This window comes from Podarcis cretensis (genome assembly GCF_951804945.1).
Source record: "Podarcis cretensis genome assembly, chromosome: 10".
Classification (NCBI taxonomy): domain Eukaryota; kingdom Metazoa; phylum Chordata; class Lepidosauria; order Squamata; family Lacertidae; genus Podarcis; species Podarcis cretensis.
This window is the reverse complement of record NC_137179.1, coordinates 59,502,283-59,508,720: the sequence shown is the minus strand read 5'-3', so window position 1 is coordinate 59,508,720 and position 6,438 is coordinate 59,502,283.

Here is a 6,438-nt window from a genome sequence, read left to right as displayed (position 1 = left end):
CACGTGGCAACCATATAATGCATTTGTAAGCATATATGTTTGATATTTATGACTAAGCAATAAACACAGGACAAGATGGAAATCTAATTAGAGCCTCATTTTGTAACACTTTCCACAGTTTTTTTGCTTGATTCATTGGCAAATATTTATTTCCTTTAAAAAAACTTATTATTATTATTATTATTATTATTATTATTATTAAATACCCTGCTCATCTGGCTGGGTTTCCCCAGCCACTCTGGGCGGCTCCCAACACAATTAATTATGATGATGATGATGATGATGATGATGATGATGTGATAAAACATCAGACAGTAAAAACTTCCCTAAAGAGGGAAGGAGGGAAGATGTCTTTTAAAAGAGAGATTGTGGTTTATTTCCTTGACATCTGGTGGGAGGGCGTGGCACAGGGCGGGCACCACTACTGATAAGGCCCTCTGCCTGGTTCCCTGTAACCTCACTTCTTGCACTTCTTGCAGTGAGGAAACCGCCAGAACCTCAGTAAGGAAACCTCGGAGCTGGACCTCAGTATCTGGGCTGAATGATAGGGGTGGGGACACTCCTTCAGGTATACTGGACCGAAGCCGTTTAGGGCTTTAAAGGTCAGCACCAACACTTTGAGTTGTGCTCAGAAATGTACTGGGAGCTTGTTCTGGCATCACTTTTATTCATTCTGAATATGGCACACATGTCCAGTAGTACACGTGAAAAGGGTATAGGGGTCTTAGTAGACCACAAGCTTAACATGAGTAAACAGTGTGATGTTGATGCTGCAGCAACAGCAGCAAAAAAAGAAAAGACTAATGCTATTCTGGGCTGCAGAAGTATAGTGACCAGATCAAGAGAGATCATAGTACCACTCTATTCTACCATGGTCAGACCACACCAAGAGTACAGTGGTACCTCAGGTTAAGAACTTAATTTGTTCTGGAGGTCCATTCTTAACCTGAAATTGTTCTTAACCTGAGGTACCACTTTAGCTAATGGGGCCTCCCAGTGCCGCCATGTTGCCACTGCGCAATTTCTGTTCTCATCCTGAAGCAAAGTTCTTAACCTGAGGTACTATTTCGGGGTTAGCGGAGTCGATAACCTGAAGCATCTGTAATCTGAAGCGTCTGTAACCCGAGGTACCACTGTATTGTGTTTGGTTCTTGGCACCACAATTTAGGATATTGACAAGCTGGAACATGTGTAGAGGAGCATGACCAAGAGGATCAAGGGTCTGGAAACCAAGCCTTATGAGGAACAGTTGAGGGAGTTGGGTATGTTTAGTCAAGAAAAGAGGAGATTGAGAGGAGATATGAGAGCCATCTTCAAATATCTCAAGGGCTGTCACAAGGAAAATGGAGCAAGCTTGTTTTCTCCTGCTCCAGAGGCTAGGACCTGAACCAATAGCTTCAAGTTACAGGAAAGGAGATTCCAACTGAACATCAGGAAGGACTCTGACATTAAAAACTGTGGAATGGACTCCCTCAGAAAGTGGTAGACACTCCTTCCTTGAAGGTTTTTAAGCAGAGGTCATGGATGCTTTAGTGTAGATTCCTGCATAGCAGAAGTTTGGACAAGATGACCCTCAGCGTTCCTTCCAACTCTACAATTCTATGGTTGTATGAGTCTATGCTCTTTAACACCACAATCAGTCAACATTTAGAGTAGGTTGTAAAATATTATCTCATTTTTTTATATGAAAAGAAAGCAGTGTTTGCCTTCTGGATTGCAGGGAGATTTTAACTGTTTGGCACAAAGGCACTTTCAGACAAAGGCGCATTTTGAAGTGGAACGGTTCCTCAATAAACGTATGACAAAGATGGCATTTGCTTTTGTAGTCTTCCAGTTGCCTTTGTGCTTCCTTGATAGAAATATTGCATAAAATTACAGTGCTCAATGGAAGGTTTATAGTATAAGCCAATTCTGCAATGGTTTAAGAGAGTGTTCACGGAAAAGAAAGCTGTTTGAAACCAAATGCTTATTCTATGGGACATTTGCAATTATATACCCCATGACAGGTAGTTTAACAATGAATTTTAGTGATGAGTAGATCCCATACTTCTGGTTTTAAATGGATCCTATGAAATAGGATTAATCAAGAGAGAGAGAGAGAGAGAGAGAGAGAGAGAGAGAGAGAGAACACATTCTGAGAGCCTCTCTGAGACCTTCTATATGCTGCTGACAGTACTGAGATTGCCAGATTTAATTTGCGGCTGGTTTGAATGAAAAACGGAAAAATCTACAGTATTACCTTTTTGGACAGAAATCATGTTCAGGTGCTAAGATCCTTATGGGCTGAACCCACAGTTGCACCTGGGCTTGTCTCTCCCCCTCCACCAGAGCTTTCCAAACTTTTCAGGTTGGCGACACACTTTTTGACATGTATCATTTTGTGACACAGTAATTCAGTTTTACTAGCAAACTGGAGCTTAAACTAACCCCTCTCCAGCCCTGGGAAGAGCACAGGGAGTGTTCATGAGAGTCCCATGGACTGCAAGAAGATCAAACCTATCCCTTTTTAGGGAAATAAGCCCTGAGGGCTCACTGGAAGGACAGATCGTGAAGCTGAGGCTCCAATACTTTGGCCACCTCATGAGAAGAGAAGACTCCCTGGAAAAGACCCTGATGTTGGGAAAGATTGAGGGCACAAGGAAAAGGGGACGACAGAGGATGAGATGGTTGGACAGTGTTACAGAAGTGACCAACATGAGTTTGACCAAACTGTGGGAGGCAGTGGAAGACAGGAGTGCCTGGCGTGCTCTGGTCCATGGAGTCACAAAGAGTCAGACACGACTAAATGACTAAACAACAACAACAACACTCTCTGAAAATCATTTTTGAGGATCAGGGGATGTTTAGGGAGGACATATGATGTGGCATACGGGGTTGTAGTCAGTGAAGCTTCAGTTATTTCCCCACTCCACCCCACACACATATGAGCATGGATGTACTGTGTGCTTAGAGCACAGGGTCATTGGATCATGTTTTACATGTAAACGAAGCAGTTTTAAATGCCCCGTCAAAAGAAAATGCTGATTTGACTAGAGGGGATTATCTTTAACTAAAGCAAAGCTTTGTTTCCCTGTGTTGCAAACATATTAGAGACATCAAACCTCTTATATTTGGTGATATATGCATAAAGACCTGCTATTGGTCATTTTAAGAATTATGCGTAAAGAGTTTGCTGAATATGTTTGATGACTTTTATTTCAAAATTACTATCTCTCTGCTTTATGGTGGTGAAACTCCCTGTGTACATTTTGCATCTTTATGCTCTATGTTTTATTGCAGTAGGAGATTTACGATTTTGTTTTATATTTTAGTTTCATGTAATTCCTTTGTGATGGTAAAAGCAGAACAATAAAGACTTGCTGAACAAGCCACACATAAGAGACCTGGAAGTGCAGGAAAATACGCAGAACAGAAGAATTTCAAGTAGTAGAACTTGGTTGTTCACTGAAAAGAAGTCCATGCATTTTGGGCTTCAAAATCCATCAGTTTTGCTTCTGAAAAAGAATGAAAAACAGAACTTTGCATGGACTGAATATGGCATAATTGAATGGGTGCTTGAATGATTACAGCAGCTGTAATAATAATAATAATAATAATAATAATAATAATAATAATAATAGTACTTTGCCCATCTAACTGGGTTACCCCAGTTACTCTGGATGGTTTCCAACATATATAAAAACTGAAATAGATTGCTCGCCTCTTCTTCTCTTTGGCAAATGACTGTACTGTTTAAATGGCGATGAGATTGCACTGGCCTATTTTCTGAATGTTTTCTGAATGTGATGCCAATAAAGGTTTGATGATGATAATGATGATGATGACGATATATAAAAACGTAATGAAACATTACATATTAAAAAAATGTCCCTATACAAGGCTGCTGTCAGGTTTCAGAGAACCAGATCCCACCCCCAGTGGCAGTAAATAAGCAGATCAAATGAAAGGAACATTCTTACCAGTCAGTTTCTTTAATAATCACAGCGAGAGACAAAGGAATGCATATCTCTCTAGAAATGGCATTGCTCCCAGTAAAGGTTCACCCCCTCCATCCCCATTAATCTATATCACTCCTACGTCAGGTAATCTGAGGTTGTTGCCACTGAGCTCTCTGTTCTATCACTTTCAAAGCCCGTCTAGTCTTAGGTGAAGGAGGGGGTCAGGAATGCTATCCAAGGACACTGAATCTGCCAGCTGTCTCTCTCCTGGTGTTTTCCTCTTCTAGCTGTTCCTCACCCAGTATTTCCCAGCTTTTCACCTCTGGACTATGCCCCTCTGCAAACCACTGTTCTAAATCAATACTGTCCTCCTGCCCTTGGGAACGTTCAGGAGAAGGTGGGGGGGACAACTCCCACCATTCCTCCTCAGTCCAGCCCCTGACATCTGCCTTCAGATGTTCAGAACATTTAGAACAGATTTATGAGAACTGGCCTTTAGGCAGAACCCAGATTCATGCAAAAGAAGAAAACCGATACACTCTATGATTTGCAATCCCAATCACTGCTGATGCTTAGTGCAAGGAAAAAGTGAGGAGTTAGGCAGTGAGGAGATCAACACTCTACAGGTTCCTCCATGGAGCCATTCCTGCTGAGGCCCCCATACAGAACCAACCTCCTTATTGCCTAAACCCTCACAGTAGCGACATTGGGAGTCAAGATCTTCATCCTGCACCACCTGCCTCTCCTGGCTGCATAGCCCATACTGAGGTAGAAGCACCAATAGCCTGTCTTGGTAGAAAACATCTTCCTTTGTGTGTGTATTTGTAAGTACAGTGGTACCTCAGGTTAAGTACTTAATTTGTTCCGGAGGTCCGTTCCTAACCTGAAACTGTGCTTAACCTGAAGCACCACTTTAGCTAATGGGGCCTCCTGCTGCCACCGTGCCGCCGGAGCACGATTTCTGTTCTCATCCTGAAGCAAAGTTCTTAACCTGAAGCACTATTTCTGGGTTAGCGGAGTCTGTAACCTGAAGCGTATGTAACCCGAGGTACCATTGTAAGTGTCACTGTGTTTTAGAAGATAGAAAGCTGTGTTATAAAACATCAGACCACTGGTAGATCTAGCTCAATAATAAGCTTATTTTTCTATTACAGTAGAATCTCAACTTACCACCACCCCTACTCGCGAACAATTTGACTCACAACCACGGCAAACCTGGAAGTAAATACCAGGTTTGCAGTGATTCACACATGCACAGAAGCCATAGCTGTCAACTTTTCCCTTTTCTTGTGAGGAATCCTACTCGGAAAAAGGGAATTTCCCTTTAAAAAGGGAAAACGTTGACAGCTATGGCAGAAGCGGCTTCTGCCGTCTGCACATGTGCAGAACGGTGCTGTCGCTGAATGCGCATGCGCAGAATGACGCTTCTACTAGCGACCCAAATTGATTCACGAACGGACCTCTGGAACGGATTCCGTACGTGAGTAGAGGCTTCACTGTAATTATTTAGCTAAGTAGACAATGTCTGGATCCCAATACTCTCCGAGCATGAAAGCTCAGACTTAAGTGTAATGATTCATCTGATTTCTTACTTGATTTTTGATAACTGTCTAGAGTAAAGGTGCTGTTTGCAGAGCATCCAAAGAAGTAGTCCATTCTGTTCTCTCTGTCATGCTTTGATTACCTGTTGCCCATGAACTGTATGCTGCTAGGTTTATTCTTAGATATTATATTTATTCCTTTTGGAATCCAGGAGAAAATCTTGGAGGCACATTACTCAAGGCTGTGAAATCGCTTTTGAAAAGCTCATCTCATTAAAACATAATGAAAGAAGGGAGAAGATTGAAGCAATAAAACTGAACTTTGATCAATCCTTTCTCCTTAATACTGTGTTTCAAATTTCCTAGAAATGCAAATAGCAGGTGATCTGCTCCCTATTTGTTTGTTTTTCAGGGTAGACAAATAAGTTGGTGCTGTATTCAGTTATTAAATAAAAGATCTGATCAAACCTGAGGCCTACCATTTCCAATGATACGATTCAAAATTCTAAAATGAAGAATGCAGCGCGCAGCGCGACAACTAAAACTTTGCTACCTGACACCAGGACTGTTACTTCAGTGTAGGAATTAACCCAGTTCACCTCCTTAACTACCAAACCAAAACACAGCTCTCATTTGATATCTGCATTTTTTACAAATATTTGTAGAATATTTGAGATGCAGCTCTTATATTGAGGAAATTTGAGCATAAAATACATAAATTGATGAAAATAACATTATGGTAAAGAAAATTTGCTTGCAAAAAAGAGGAATGCCAAAATAAATGCATATAAATTTTCAAGCAGGTTTAAAGAAATGTTTGCAAACTGATGCAGAAATGGGGGAGAGAACTGAATTTAAGACTGGGAAAAATGAGAAATCAGTGTTGGTGGAGTGATTCCTCCCTATGTCAGTGTTCTTCATTTAAATGAGATTTAATAACCAGTTTTGGATCCAGCTAG